The 15,628-nt window shown below is 47.1% G+C and overlaps 2 protein-coding genes across 3 annotated transcripts in view; one reads left to right on the top strand and one right to left on the bottom strand.

Moving 5' to 3' along the window:
- Positions 1-5,024, bottom strand: part of Dh44 (corticotropin-releasing diuretic hormone 44) — a 168,850-nt gene extending 163,826 nt beyond the window's left edge. The window contains exon 1 of the mRNA XM_077685597.1: positions 4,891-5,024. The gene's annotated coding sequence lies outside the window, so the exon portion shown is untranslated. The remainder of the gene's footprint in view (positions 1-4,890) is intronic.
- LOC144153865 (prolyl 4-hydroxylase subunit alpha-2-like) overlaps positions 1-15,628 on the top strand; it is a 302,578-nt gene that overhangs the window by 210,722 nt on the left and 76,228 nt on the right. The window lies entirely within an intron of this gene.

Consider the following 15,628-nt stretch of genomic DNA (forward strand, 5'->3'; position numbering starts at 1 on the left):
GCGACCGTCCCGTCACCATAACGAACTGCAGGAAAGCCAACTTTACACGATGGGTATCCCAAAATGATGGTGATGATGATAAGCGAAGGCACATCAAGCGCCCCAAGAAAAAGACGCTTCGCGTGGTCTAAATCGAACGGGTCCCTTGCATTATGAAGCCGACGTCTATCCGATTTCGCCATTTCGACACAGTCGAATCAGTCTGGATTTTGGACTTTGACTTTGACTGAGATTGTTTGGGAGAAAGCTTAGCGTTGTAACCGTCTTTCTCTTAGAAAAGGGGCTTTGGGTTTTTTTTTTTTTTTTTTTTTTTTGAATTTCGCGTAAAACCCTTTCTACATGGTGCGAACTTCGCCTCGCGGCAGCAGCCTCCGGGGCGCGGTGGAGCGCCCACAACGGTCGGGTAGGTTTTTGTTCAGCTATGCTAGACACATTTATCAAAGTATTATTTCATTCGAAGAAGACTGAACTAGAATATGTGGAATTTTGAGGGGGAAAAATCCCGCCGCCTGTTTCCGCTGGATGAAGTTCGTCGGAAAAATCCGAGCCAGGTAAAACGAGCTGAATGCGTCCGTGCTCACGTCGTGTAGCGCGAAATGTGAAAGTGTTTACCATATTATTTTGTTTTGTGTGAATGAAATAGTCCTCCGGAACTTGATCTGAGGCTAGTTACCAAGTGGAGGCTGGTTTGATCAGAGGCTAGTTGTCTCAAATGAAATAATGCTCTGTTCCGCCGTCTTGACTTTAGCGCAGATGAATTGTTATTTGGTATTTATTTAAATTCGTGCACGAACTTTTTTCGAACTTACTTGCGTCAGAAATGAAACGGTCACTGACAGGAACCGAACTTGCGTTCCTCGCCAAAGCATCTCGCCAGTACCGGCGGCATTCCACCTAATCAGCATCAGTTCGAGCAGGCAGTTCCACCACTGAACACCAAGAACAAGTGAATGAACTTTGCTTCCCTTCTTCTAGTTTCTTCACGGCGTAGCCTCGCACTATGCCAGCGGCGCTGTGTGTTCTAGGGAATGTCCCCACGTCGCCGACGTTGCCCCTGGAAGCACGGAGACGTCCTGGGAACAGAAACGAGTTTGGCCCGCAAAACAGTCGCTGCGTGAGGCCCCCGCTGGACCGACCGGCCGGGGAATAAAGAAGTAATCGGCGGGCATGTCGATGCGTGCGGCCAGTCTTTTGTGCCCACGTTCGGGGCATACATTGTTATCCTCCGCGGCTTCGTTCCCCTAGTCGGTATTTTAGGCACGTTGCCTTGGAACCGTCGGCTGGACGAGAGGTAATTCCAGCCATTTCGGTCGTTTTACTGCAGCCAAGTACTGTAGCGGACTTCGTGGTTGGGACAACCGCTTTACTGTTTTCTGGATTGCCCTTCTTCGCTTCTCCGGGACATTTTTATTTTTTTACGCATTTATGTCCCTTACGCATCTCTGTTGGCACTGGAAAAACATTACGGTTCGTTAAAGCCTCGACGTCGGTTGGACGTTAGCTGCATTGTATACGAGACGGCTACTAAGTTACGCAGCAAAGTCGGAACCGGCTGAAACTAAAGAAAATGATCCGAAGTTGGTACTGTGTAAGTTCCTTCGCGGATGATTGTTATATTGTATGCTCGGACCGTAAAGAGCACGATACAAAAATATATGCGCCTAACAGGGATCGACTATGCGAACGTTTTGTTTGCTACGTTTGGTTGCTAGCCCAAGGACGCGGGTTCGATTCCCGGTCGCGGCGGCCGCTTTTCTGGTGGTGGCAAAAAGCGAAAACGCACTTGTGTTCGAGATTTCGGTGCACGTTAAAGATCCCCTGGTGGTCAAACTTAATCTGGAGCTTTCCACTACGGTGCACCTAGTTGTCTGCGTTGCGTCGGCGCGTTAAACCCCACAAATAATCGCGTGGTAGCTAAGTTAGAAGTCCATGAAGGCAAAATATAGCATTGTTCAGTTCTAAACTCACACAGCTTCATTCTATCCCCGCAAGACGTTTTTTAAGCGAAGAAACGCTTGGAAGTTTTCAAATTTTAAGCTGCTGTGATTTAATAAGGCTATGGGAGTGACGCAATATGGGCCACCACTAAAACAGAGTTTTTAGTCTGTAACTACAAGTTGGTATCGTAGCGATACGATCAAACGGAAAACTAGAGAGCCCGCTACAACCTCCCAGTGGTGTTTCTCCACGGTGGCTTATGGGTTGGCGGCCACCAAAAGCACAAGATTTTATAAAAAAAACCGCCGAAACGTGGCTGGGAAGTCGTCACTGATTCATATGTTTTCCTTAATATCAACATTATTTGTTTGAAGCTTGCAACGGAATTTGTATCCCTGTTATCCGGACAGAACAGTATTTCCAATGAACCAATCTCGTATTTTGTCTTCATGGCCGCTTTACAAGAAAATTACCTGGACAGAATCGATTTGTGGTCGGAGTGCCACAAAAGTAGTCTGTGTGTTAATAACGTATGAGGTATCAGAACTCTCCAACAATGAGCCCGACTAATATGCTGTAAATTCAACCACGTAATGTCTCTTCGGATGTGCGTACGTCAGATGAAATCACGGACTGCGGCAGTTTAGTGGTTATGTCGTGGTGCTGCTGAGCCCAGGACGCGGACTCGATACTGGCAACGGCTGCCGTTTTTGTGATGGGGGCGAAATACTAGAACGCGCGCCTGACAAGCTTCCGCCGCAAGTTAAAGATCCCTTGGTTGTCTGAATAATACTCACAGCGCCCCAGTACGTCGCGTCTTATAGCCCAGGTATAGTTTCAGTGCGTAAAACTATAAAAACCTCAATTCTGAAAAATCACCCGTAATTTGTTAGGAAAAGTTTGCTTTCCTCTGCCTCTGTGACAACGTAAAGATAAAAAATATTTTGTTTCCCGCCGAACTTTGAACCAGTGACGTCTCACTGCGTACGATTTTGATTTCTTAAGCTTGTCTTTCATCTTACAATGATCTCCTCATTATGTTTATTTCCGGTTTCAAACGACAACTGTCCAGCAGTCGCAGTACGCCAGCTTAATGGAACCTCGAAACACTGCCGATAAACGTTTTCCCCTGTGCTTTGTGACTGGAAGCACTGCGAAAGCTGTGGTTATCAACTGCATAGAACAGGTGCTGCTTTCCTTTTGTCGAGGTTTTCCTTAAAGTGGCTATCGCATCAGTTGATTGCTGGAACTGAACGGAAGCCGGCCGATAGCCTCGATCCCTCGAGTGCACAAACAATGCGCAGGCAGAGAAAGAGAAAAAAATATTTTGAAAAAGTTATGGGTGCAGTGTCGTTGGCTGCAGTATACTGTGACCCTCTAATATAAGAACAGGATGCAATTGTTGAATGCATTCAAAAGAATTTCAGATTAAAAAAAAAGTTTGAAGAAGTGTTACCGGGCCAATTTTTTTTTTTCGATTGCGTGTACACATACTGCTGTGTCATACTTTTCTTATTCCTATGGTAGCCAATAATTCTTAACCCGCGCAATTTTCTTTTGGGTACATGTCACACTTCGGGATTATTTTGGGGGTGTTATCTTAGAAATCCATTCTTCTAAGGCGTTTCCGGTTGTATAGCTTTTATAATAACTGAAACGGTTTTTCCTTGGACCTTGCTCATCAGTCCTTTAAAATAAATAAAATAGACCTGCTGATGTTATCATTTGTTTTGTGGAAAAGGGAAATTTTACTGCGGTTATTCTCAAATTTTGTTAGAATTCTGGAGACCACTAGGCGTCGCCAAGAATACTAGCCTCGAAATAAAAAAAATTCGCCGGCTACTATAAAAATGGTTACATCTATAATTGCAGGAAATAATCTATTCTAAGACATTTGCAAACAATGTTGTTCTTAATGTTACTTTTTGTGGGAGTAAAAACTAAATGAGATATTGATACGCTACCAGTGTACATTTAGCTCATTAAAAGTCATGTTCTTATCCCGATATTTCAGAAGCTTCAAGTTCGCTCTCAAATTGACTTGTGCCATACTGTTTTTTCAAAGAAACGAAGGCAACTTATCTTGCGATTTTGTTTTTTTTTTTTTACATAGAAGGCTAATAATAACTAGCAACCATGCTGCATTCCAATCAACATACCTGAAACGATATTTTTACCTTTAAGTCCACAAGTGTGTGTTATTTGGTTAGAATCCGAGAAATATAGCCGGCTGGATACAGGTAAGGCACCGCACTGTGCAACATCAGATCAATTGCCACATTTGCTCAGTTTACATGGGAACTGTTAGATCTAACACGGAACTTGAAGTGGGCAATTTTTTTCTATACATGGATACGATATAATAAACTGTTGGAAGAAAACCAAAACTTCAAACACGGCCTGGGCCTGAAAAAGTTTTTCTTACAATCAAAATACAAACAATCCGGTATTTTTTTTTAATGGGACTAACGCAATTATGCAAAACTCCCATTGTTCTTCAAAAATGGCGTGTTTCAATCTAACGTGCTTTTAACACTTAAAAAATGGTATTTGGCAAGCACGTTTAAAGGCCCGAATATGCCCACACATGTAGAATGTGTTACCTTGAAACCTCTGCCTCTAAATTTAAAACCATAAAATGTGTAAACTACTTATCTAAACACGTTTTGAAGCCCACGAATATTTCGCATCTACAGACTTTAGTCCACGTTGGATCAGTGAAAACGACGCTTGGATAACTGCAAAAAAGACCACAAAAACCGATGTTGCTGCATAGACTGCCCGAACCTTTCTCTCGTTGTTTGACTGCAAATAAAAAATATTGTTCGCAACGTTTTCAGGTGAACATCATCAACCCCATCTTAAAAAGGATGGGTTCAAAAAGGTGACATGCCATGGATAGGGGAAGGGAGTTCTACCACAGCACAACAGCGCCCCTACTGCCGTACTCACCTCGTGGGAAGTTGGGGCTCTCTATGAAACAAAGTTTTCTTCGGCTCTCACAGTCCGCACAGGCGACGAAGAAGAAGAAGGGACGGTGTGCAGTGCAGTGAAGCCGGCCCGAGCGGGACCTCCGGCGAGGGCGGGATGAGGAGGAAGTCGCAGTGCAGGAAAGAAATCGCCACTCGACTGCGGGAGGCCGGATCGAGCGGCCAAGAGTTTCGGGGGTCGCTCCGCTCCCGAGACGAACCGAGAGGGGGGAGACGAAACAAGTTGCACCTCGCGTGCTCGCAGCACCGGTGGTCCCGCAGCAAAAGTCCCGTTGCCGGCGGCCGGATGACGAGTTCACTCCGCGCTCTGCGGGACTCACGCTCGCCGAGCCCGTGTGCAGCCGCTGCAGTCCGAATCGCTCTCACCGGGGCTGCCCTCTCTAATAAAGCCCGCTTTTTATTGGCTGCGTGGGAAGGGCCGGAGTGCGCATGCGCGCAGGTCGCCCCCCTTCCTTGCCCTCCTCCTCCCTCCCGTCCCTTCGCACCCCTTCTTTCGTCCCGTGCGTTCCCCCACCTCTCACTTCCTTTCCCCTTCATCCCCCGGCGCAGCGTCGCTTCCAAAAAAGCCAGCCGCGTTTCCCCCAAGTTATGCTACGAGTTCTCGCGCGCCCGAAGAGAGGGAAGGCGTCCGGATGGACAAGCGACGATGTTGCTCCGCCGGACGTGTTCTGTCATGGCAATGCATCATGTTTGTTTCTTTTTGAGCCGCTAGCTGTTATGGTTTCTGTTTTTACCCACTCTTTTAAGGAAGAAAATCTACGATACTAAAAAAGTATGAAAGATTCGAGACGGCCCACTTGAGGGAAGTACCATGAACATTTGTAAATATAATGCGTTCACGCGGCGAAAGGACTAACAAAACATCGAGGGGGATATCGGCAGTGAAACCAATTTCTTCTCGTCGCTGTAGGCCACAAGTTAATTTCGGTGCGCCACAGTAATATCTCCGGGCGCCCCGTAGCATTTTATGGGACTCCTCCAGACGTCATGCGACAGCTTCGCCAGTGCATGTCCCTCGCTGAAAGTGCTGGGAACGCTGGACAGACTTTCGTGGAATTCGAAGTAGTCCCACGAGACACGTATGGAGCGCCCCACGCGCACTCGTCCCGTCCGGACACATTTACGACCTCCGCATTTTCTGAAAGACATTGATCTAGCACAGTCGATTTATTAAATTCTTCTTGTTGTTCTTGTTGTCCCGGAAAAATTCAATAAACGAATCAGTATGAGCGCCCTACGTTTCAATAAAGCACAGAGTTGTGTGACGGCGGGGGAATTGAAGAAATAATCTATGCTATAATTCCCGTGACGCGAACCCGTCACAGGGTTTTTGCTAGTTGAGCCCGTAGATTTTCATACGAATGCATACTACAGGGAACTCTGACGCTGGTTACTAAACGAACCGCAATACAGTGAGCAGGGCGTCGTGCGGTGCTCAGAAGCGTTTTGGATCATGAACAAGCTCGAAAGTTTCCTCTGGCTGCAAAAGTAAAAAAAAAATGTCGTTATAAAACTGTATCAAGTTATTTTATCAATATAAAAGTATATCTAATATAATATTTATTTTCAGAGATTTTTTATAGCCTCATGCAAGGTGAGCAAGCAAATAAATTCTGCTCCTGCGGTTTCTTTTTTGGCAAGGAATGGCAAGAAGTTATGTATCCAGACAAGCCAAATAAGAATGGAACACTGTTAGCTGTTATGGCGTGCCCCGTGGCGGCACCTCACTGCAGAGACAGTTTTCACTCTTTTATATATCAGTATGAAACAGTATGGTAGAGCTAGGGTGATGTGTTATCGGTGAGATTGGTCATCCTTAAGCGCAGAGTAAAAAATGAAGCTAAAATATATATTTGTAGGCAGTGGAATTGGACACCTGACAATCCTTATGTCCGGCTGCTCCATACAATCTTTTATAAGTCACTGATGTAAGAATGCGAATTTTAGCTTTGTGTTTTTTTCCTCAACTTTGTCTTGCATTCCTTTGAGAATTATGGAATTTTTACTTTTTCTTCAGATTTCTACAGTCATCAATTATGACTCGTTTCAAGCACAGCCTTCCCGAATGCACGTTCACTTTAGTGCACGAGCCTTTCTCGTAATTTACTTTCTAGTTTACCTCATGGTGGCCAGCTTCTTTGAAATTTGGATGTTTTTTTGTTATCCTATACTAACAGTACCGCCCTGGCTAGAATGCGTACAGTCATGCGCTAAAGTTTACTGAGCACGAGAGTGTCATTTTTTAGAAAATTTCCCGTCCGTATGGAAGCCTGACGGCTAATGGCGATAAATAAAAGTTGACTCGGGTAGGGAAGAATCACCCTGGCACACTAAAAATTTACCGGGATGCCACAGGGAATAATAATTCAATAATTCTTTTAAAAAAACTATCGTGTTTCGTAAACGTATGTGAACTCCTGCATATCGCTCGCGACCAGAGCGATAAAAAGATCGCATTTCGCTCGCCAAAGATTTTTTCGCCGTAATTCAAGTATGTGAAGCCTTTCAAATTTAGGCGGGCCGAAACACGCTGCCAGCAAGTAACGACTCCCGGCTGGATCGCTGTGTTATGCTGGTACACGGGCGCGTACACGGGCGCGTCCCCAAGGTTATTTATTTATTTATTTATTTATTTATTTATTTATTTATTTATTTATTTATTTATTTATTTATTTGGACACAAAAAAAAAACAACGCGAAGAGGTATTTTTAAGTCCAGCTACGCCACAGCAGATGTGTCCGGCTGACTGTTTTGCCCCACTCCCGGTGAAAGTTCTTCGTCGTTGGGTATATAAGTACTAGGCCTGAACAGCTGCCTGGTGGACGTCATAATTTTTCGAGGATGTAATAAAACTGTTAGTCCGAGGCCTAAAACCCTAATCTTAGGCGTAACTGGCGAATGTACTACAAACTCGCCCTGAAGTGTGACACGCTGAGGGCACACTAGCGAATGGTACCGCGGCGCGTTTGCGGCAATGTTTAGCCCGTGGAGAGAAAACTTCGAGCTTCGCTGGCCATCAACTTCTGAGGACATGATGACTTCGCAATTTTTTTTCGCAGCGAAGCTGTCTATGGCCAGGTTCCAGCATATCGCCCCCGGCGACAGACCTAGCGCAGACCAGCAATTTTCAGCGTGTAGACGAATACATCCGAAATAAAAAAAATGCGTGCCAATAGACCATGGAAGGTGATTGGAAAGCGGCGCTGTAAATGACACCCACAATGATTACCCATGCGAAGTCACTTGAATTCATGCACATGGCTCCACAAAGACTGAAACCAGAGACAATTAAATGCACTTAACCACACCCTGTATTATTTCAAAGAGATGTTCTTTGCTAAGGTTAAATCAATGCATGATTCATGAACGGTGGTTCGTTGTGTTGTACTGGTAAAGCACATGAGGGCAAACTCTTTTTTAATAAATTATAGGAAGCTCAAACCCGGTGTTAGGCTATCTTACTTCCTCTCCGCCTCTGCCGCCACCGACGGAGGCGACTAGATCGGTGGCAGAGATGGATGAGAAGGGAGATGACATGCGTTGGTGTGAGCTTCCCTTAATTTTTATAACTCCTAGCGCATTCGCAAGGCCCGAACACGGCCGCTACACGTGCCCTGGGCGGAGCGCACAGCGGCGCGAGAGGTCGCGTGACGCTATCACTTGACATTCAGTAACTTCTGGCCAATAACTTGTGGCCAGTCACTTTTAGGCCAGTGACTTATTTTATTTGTTTGGGGGAGTTTTCTGTTGACACAAACGGTCGCGACAGAACTCATGGGGAGTAAAGGTAAAAAGCTTCGCTTTAGAAAGGTCGATGGCTTCTACATGTTTACATAGAAAGGATAACTTGAACCTAAAAAACGTCTTCCTAGCAACTTATTTACGTTTAGAAGTGAAGCCGACTTTGAACTAATTTGTTTAAGTTTGGTTTTTGTAAGGTGGCTTTCCCACATTGGAGTTGCTCAGTGAAGGGAGTGTGGTTACAGCCACACGGTACAGTCCCTGTGCCGCCGCCGCCTCATTTCCAAGTCGCATATACTACTCGCCACGCATGGCGTACGTCTCCCCAAAGACATTGCGCGATGCCTCGCGCAGTCCGGCGGTCACCTCTGCGGCGCGCTAGAGCCTACGCCGTGATTGGCGTAGCCGCGCTATAATACCCCGTCATTGTCTCTGCCCACCAATCGTGTATGTCCGTAGTCTGTGACGTAGAGATCGCACCAGTATTCCTACAATTATAGCTAATCTCCAATGCCACCAGAGCGCCAGCTTCGGTCGCTGGACTTCCCTTTTCACGGGGTGGAAGAATTCTGAGAGAGAGAGAAATATTTATTTACTCGAGAGTTTAGCTCCAAACAAAACAGAAACTGACTGCTCCGAACTTTGCAGTAAGGGAAATCATTTTTAGAAACGGGACAGAAAGCGTGGTGGTGTTCACTCAAGGTATGCTTCCCATATTAAGTAACGTTAATAAAAAATCGTTTACATTTTCATGTTCACTTGTATTTCATTGTGGCGCTGTGATTATAACTGGCCTACAAGAAAAAAAAATGAAGGAAGCTCACACTAACGCGTAAGACTTGAAGGTAGCGAAGCTGTACTTAACCTTCACGACCATCACGACGGTTAAGTCCACGATTGTACCCGATTTGTGTCTTCATCGCTGCCCGGAGCGACATTTACTCTGTCATCGTTGCTATAAGTTTTTAATTATAGTCATTGGACATCACCTCGAAGGGGCGTACGCTATGACGTGTCTTTCTCGTTCTGAGCAGCTGTTGCCGCGACTGCGAACGCTGCTGGAGCCTTTCTCGTTCTGAGAGTGTTGCCACGACTACTGGGAACGCTGGAGTTTTTTGTGTGTGTTTTTTTGCCAATCTTGGCCAATCTCTCTAAGTGGGTATGCTTGGCTCGACAAACGAGCACCGAGGACGCTGGGCGGTCACCGATAGGCACGCACGCACGAGCTCTCAGAATTTTCTTGTTTTTTTTTTAATTACCGGACTGTCACCGCGAGGCACGCGTTCACATGTTTTTGCTCAAGAGCAGTCGGCATTTACTTGCTATTTTTAACTGCGTACACGAAAATAACGATTTGCTAAACAGCTTCGCTGTTAAAAACTATGCACCACTCTACCTAACGATGACTTTGGTTGAAGCGAAGCTTTCTCCTTATGGATTGTTTGGTTGGCCGATCCCGCACTGCGAGTTTGTGCTACTCTGGAGGTACGGAGAACTTTTCTAGTATGCGCACAGCCACTCTCGGGTGTGCATTCCGTGAGGCTAAGGTTTTGGTTTGGGGTGTACGGCGCGAATCGGTACCTGCTGTTTGGCGTTCGCTTCGACCATGTTGAAATGGAGCAATCGGATAGAAGCCGGCTTCATAACGGGAGGGTCCCAGGTTCAATTCCGGCCACGGGAAGTACATACTTGCAACGTTACTCCCTTCATCGAAGACGCATCGTCCCGATGCGGCGGAACATCGAAAAGATTCCGTGCACTGCATCTGGGTAGCAATTTACGCATCCCAGTGTTGAAAATAAGGCTTTAGACGCAAAGCATGCACTACATCCGGGCGTAGAGTTCGACAAGACGATCGATAAATTTTGTCCGGAAGTACCTCGTAATTAAGGTCGCCAATACGACGTTGTACCGTGTACGGCCTGAAATACGCATAAGCCGTTTTTCGCTCAGTCCGCGGCAGCACTCCGGTGTGACGCTCGGCGTATGGGTTAGTCACAAAGTCATCTTAAGGTGGGTCCACGCAGAGCTAGGAGGAAATGAGACACACTGAGGCGGGGGAAAAACATTAACAATTAGTTTAATGGGGTGCCTCAGTGGGGCCGGCTTCCTCACCAGGTAGGGCGGAATCGTTCGGATTGCAGGGGGGTCAATCGTCGACGGGACGCCGACGGGCCAACTGGGTCTCGGGGCCAGGAGATGGAGGCAGTGCGGGACCGGTGGCTCGAAAGGTCTGCGCGGTGAACCCGAGGGCAGGAACGAGAGGCAGTACCGGACCGGTAGTTCGGCGAGCTCGAGCTGTAGGCCGCGGTCAGGAAGGGGAGGCTGGGCAGGACCGGTAGCTCGGCGGGCTCGAGGTGTAGACCGGGGCAGGAAACGCTGGCCGCGAGTGGGCTCCTGGGAGGGACGCGCTTTCGGATTGCTCCTACGGCTGCGTCCGAATGGCAAGACGAGCGCCCCAAGTCTAACCTCGATCTTCTCCGTTCGCTCCTCTTTATCTCCTCTTCCTCCTACGTCCCAGCAGCGGCGGGGAAAAAGGGGAGAAGGGCCGGCTTCAAGCGGCGGTGGACGACGCGGCTGTCTGCCCACCCGCCAAGGACGCGTCGAGCGGAGGGAAGCCTGGCTCGTCCCGAGGCAAAAAGGAACCATGTGTCCTTAGCGAAGCGGCCGCGCATTCCCACGGGAAAACTTCTTGCGGCCAAAGTTCTTCCATATGGCTCGGAGTAGTCCGGGCACACACACGACCGTCACACCGGTGTCCAGACCAAAACCTTGTCCTCCGGTTTGAAGTGCGCATCACGTCGACGAAGGGTAAAACGAGCAGCGCCTGTGGTCTGTTGGGTTTTATGATGATCCTGGCCAGCTGCCGAGGCTTCTCTCCACGTTGAGGGACGAGTCGGACACCCTCGTCAGTAGCCTTATCTAGAATTAGTGGCAACATGGCATCCAGCATTGTGGTCACTTACCGTCCGTGCACTAGTAGGAACGGAGGAAATCCCGTTGTCTCTTAGATAGCTGTATTGTACGGGATGGTCACGAACGCAAACGCTTCGTCCCATGTCCGGTGCTCTACATCTACGTACATCGCCATCCTGTCTGTAAACGTTTTGTTGAGGCGCTCCGCCAGTCCATTGTTAGTATGTCCTGTATTAGCTGAGCTGTGAATACAGAACCACGGTCGGTGATTATGCAATCTGGCTCTCCGTGTCGTTGAACTACACGCTCGATAAAAATTTACCATCTTCCCGTAGGGGAACCTTGAGTAGTATGCGAAGCAGCCATGGGGTCGACTCACGTTCCCATTAGTTTTCAGTTCGATCGCGGCGTTGCGGGAGGAGAATGAGGGGAGCGAGCGCGCGCGCGCGTTATAGACGAGGTGTCCGGAAGCGAGATCATCGTGGCAAGCTTCGACGACCTCCTTCTTGGTGGTCACGAAGCACACGGCGCATCAGAAACAAGAACAACTGCACATCACCATAGAAGGTAGACCAATTCCCCAACGCTCTCACATCAGGGTTCTCGGTCTCACAATGCAGAGAGAGGAGGAGGAGAAAAGCGAAAGGAAAGGCCGAGAGGTTATCCAAGGGTGTTCATGGGATAAAAGAGATGGCAGGCGAAAAAGGGGGGATAGGAGCGGGGTCGCGCACACACTTTAGTCCCTTCGTGGGCACTAGAGTCTCTCAGCTAAGCCTGTGTCCTTCATAAAACGCAGAAGGGCTTTTGTTGCCTTCTGCGAAGTCGATTGTAGGGGTCTTTGTCCTAGAATAGTCTCTAGCTTGAACTGTTGATTGTCTAATCTTCTGAGCTCGGCTGCCAAAACGCGTCTTTCCGATGAATACTCGGGGCAACAACAAAGCACATGGTCGATTGTCTCTTCAACCTCGCAGGCGTCGCAGTGGGCACTACTGGCCATCCCGATGAGGAAGGAGTAGGCCTTCGTGAAGGCCACTCCCAACCACAGCCTACAAAGTAAAGTAGACTGTGATCGAGTCAGCCCACACGGAAGACGACGCTGGAGTAGAGGGTCCTGGTTGTGGAGGCGCGGGTGCACAAAGTCCGGTCTATTCCATTGAGTAATGGAGGTCCTCCGCGTGAACTGACGAAGCAGCCTAGCGGCATCAGTCCTTGCAAGCGGAAGCAAGATGGTCCTTCAACTGTCATGGCCTGTGCGGGCAGCTGCATCAGCTTAGACATTGCCGGTGATTGCACAGTGACTTGGCAGCCACTGAAATACAATATTATGGCCCTTTATGACAGCCTGGTGAAATAATTCCCGATGTTCTCTCACTATTTGGTGCGAAGGACCGTAGCGCAGGGCTGCTCGGAAGCTTTGCAGGGCGCCTTTGGAGTCGGTAAAAATGGACCATTTTTGGGGAGAAGCTTCCATGATGTATTGAAGAGCTTCACGAATGGCTGCAAGTTCAGTAGCCGTCGAGCTCGTCACATGGGCGACACGGAATCGAATCTTGGTTGATTCTGATGGTATAACCACCGCACCTGCCGAGCTCGAGGACGTCACAGAACCGTCTGTGTATACATGCTTCCGGTCATTGTGTTGTTCGTACAGTAACTGCATAGAAAACTGTCTGAGAGCCAGTGGTGGTAAGTCGGCCTTTTTTCGAATGCCCGGAACATGCAGACGAATGTGCGGTGTTGCCAGGCACCACAATGGGGAGGACGGTGTGACCGCAGACGTGTAGTCTGACGGTACCTCAGCCCTGTGCGCTGCGACAATGGCTGCAAAGGAAGAGCGTGGTCGACTCTGAGGAAGCTGCGCAAGGTGGTGACATGGTAGCCTCGTGAGGAGCCTGATGTGTAGGCGTAGCGTCTCAGTGATCACATAAGTTGCTGTAGGATAGTCTTGGGCAATGTATAATGTGCCCACTGTTGAAGCACATCGAGGCAAACCAAGACACGTGCGGAGAGCCTGCGCTTGGATGCTCTGGATCGCCCGAAGGTTAGTGGAGCATGTTTATTTATTTATTTATTTATTATACCTTAAGGCCTATTGAAGAGCATTGAGTAAGGGGAGTTACATTTTTGAAAGAACACAAAAAAAAAATAGTGGGGAAAAAGAAGAAAAGACAAGTACACAATATAGAGTTTGGGTAATCGGCTTACAGACGTAAATGAAACACGTCATACACGTTTCTAACAGACAATGATCACAAACGCACAGGGTTTTTGTGGAATAAAAAACATCACAAAAACACAAATACAAGGGAGAAACACCCATAAACAGTAACAATATTATTCTAGCAATTCATCATTACACAATTACTAGAAAAATGTCGGTGCAGATTATCGCTAAAGCCATCTTGACTAAGTATGGATGCAATTTGGTCAGGAAGATCATTCCAGTGCATGATTGCTCGAGGCAATGCAGATGAATTGAAATCAAGCGTCTTGCCGAAAATTCGCGTGAAACTATGACTATTATGAAGGCGGCGTGACGTACGTACTGGGGCGTTAAGAGGAAGTGGGTTGGGTGTGACGCGAACTATGTATTTATGAAAAAGGCATAATAGCGCGATAGTGCGACGGGTATCTAGCGGCTGAAGTGATAACTCTTGTTTGATTTGGGTAACGCTAAGATGACGGTCGTACTTGCGTGTAATAAATCTGGCGGCTCTGTTTTGAATAGATTCCAGCTGGACGATTAGGTAGTTTTGGTGAGGGGACCAGATCGCCGACGCGTATTCCAGCTGTGAACGCATAAAGGTTAGATACGCATGTTTGCGGACAAGGGCTGGTGCGCATCGTAAATTTCGTCGCAGATAACCGAGCGATTTAGAAGCCTTTGCGCAGATGGCGGAAATGTGGGTACTCCAAGAGAGATTAGGTGTTAGATGAACACCAAGATATTTATAGGAAGCGGCTTGCGAAACTGCACTGTGGTTGATGGAATAAAGAAAATCTGAATTATCGTGTTTCCGACTAAAAGACATTACTTTGCATTTACTCAAATTAAGTGACATTTGCCATGTATTACACCACTTGTAGATTATGTTTAAGTCATTTTGTAAGGAAAGGTGGTCGTTAACGCTAGTAATCGTACGATATATAATACAATCGTCAGCAAAAAGTCGTATCCGTGATGAGATGTTGAGGGGCAAGTCATTTATGTAGATCAGGAACAGTAACGGGCCCAGGACGCTCCCCTGGGGAACTCCAGAAGTAACATCAGCGAGGTGTGAAGAAAAGTTGTTGACCACGGTAAATTGTTGGCGCATAGACAGAAAGTTCCGAATACATGATAAAGTTAAAGAATCCAGGCAAAGGGCTGATAGTTTTGTAATGAGGCGGGAATGAGCAACACGGTCGAACGCTTTTGAAAAATCAAGGAAAATGCAGTCTGTTTGTTGGTTAGCATTCATGTTAGAGTGTAGGTCGGTTGTAAATTCCAGCATTTGTGTATCACATGACAGGCCTTTTCTGAAACCATGCTGATGTACGAAAAAAAAGTTGTTGGATTCGAGGTGTTTATACACGTTAGATGCAATAATGTGCTCCAGTAGTTTACAGCATATGCACGTCAAAGAAATCGGGCGATAATTTTCGGGTGCATGTTTGTTATTGGATTTGAAAATGGGAACAACCTTGGCGATTTTCCAGTCGGCAGGTAACAGACCTGATGTCAATGGTTTACTGAAAATATGGAACAGAATTTGACTAGAGATGTGCACAGTGTTCTTTAATATTTTTGAATTGATGTTATCGACACCAGATGAAGTGGAAACTTTAAGACTGCCAATTAGTGAAGCGATGCCTTCAGGAGTAATATTAATTGGCTGCATATACCTGTAATCGTATTCGGGAACCATGGGTATGGTGGAATGATCTTCCTGGGTGAATACCGACGAGAAGAAATGGTTGAATGCATGCGTACACGCATGTTCCTGGAGGGGAACACCGTTGTCACCATGTATTGCAATGTCATTATTAGAACGATTGTTTG

The sequence above is a fragment of the Haemaphysalis longicornis genome, unplaced genomic scaffold (assembly GCF_048455015.1).
Source record: "Haemaphysalis longicornis isolate Haplotype H1 unplaced genomic scaffold, Haemaphysalis longicornis Haplotype H1 scaffold_9, whole genome shotgun sequence".
In the NCBI taxonomy this organism is placed as follows: domain Eukaryota; kingdom Metazoa; phylum Arthropoda; class Arachnida; order Ixodida; family Ixodidae; genus Haemaphysalis; species Haemaphysalis longicornis.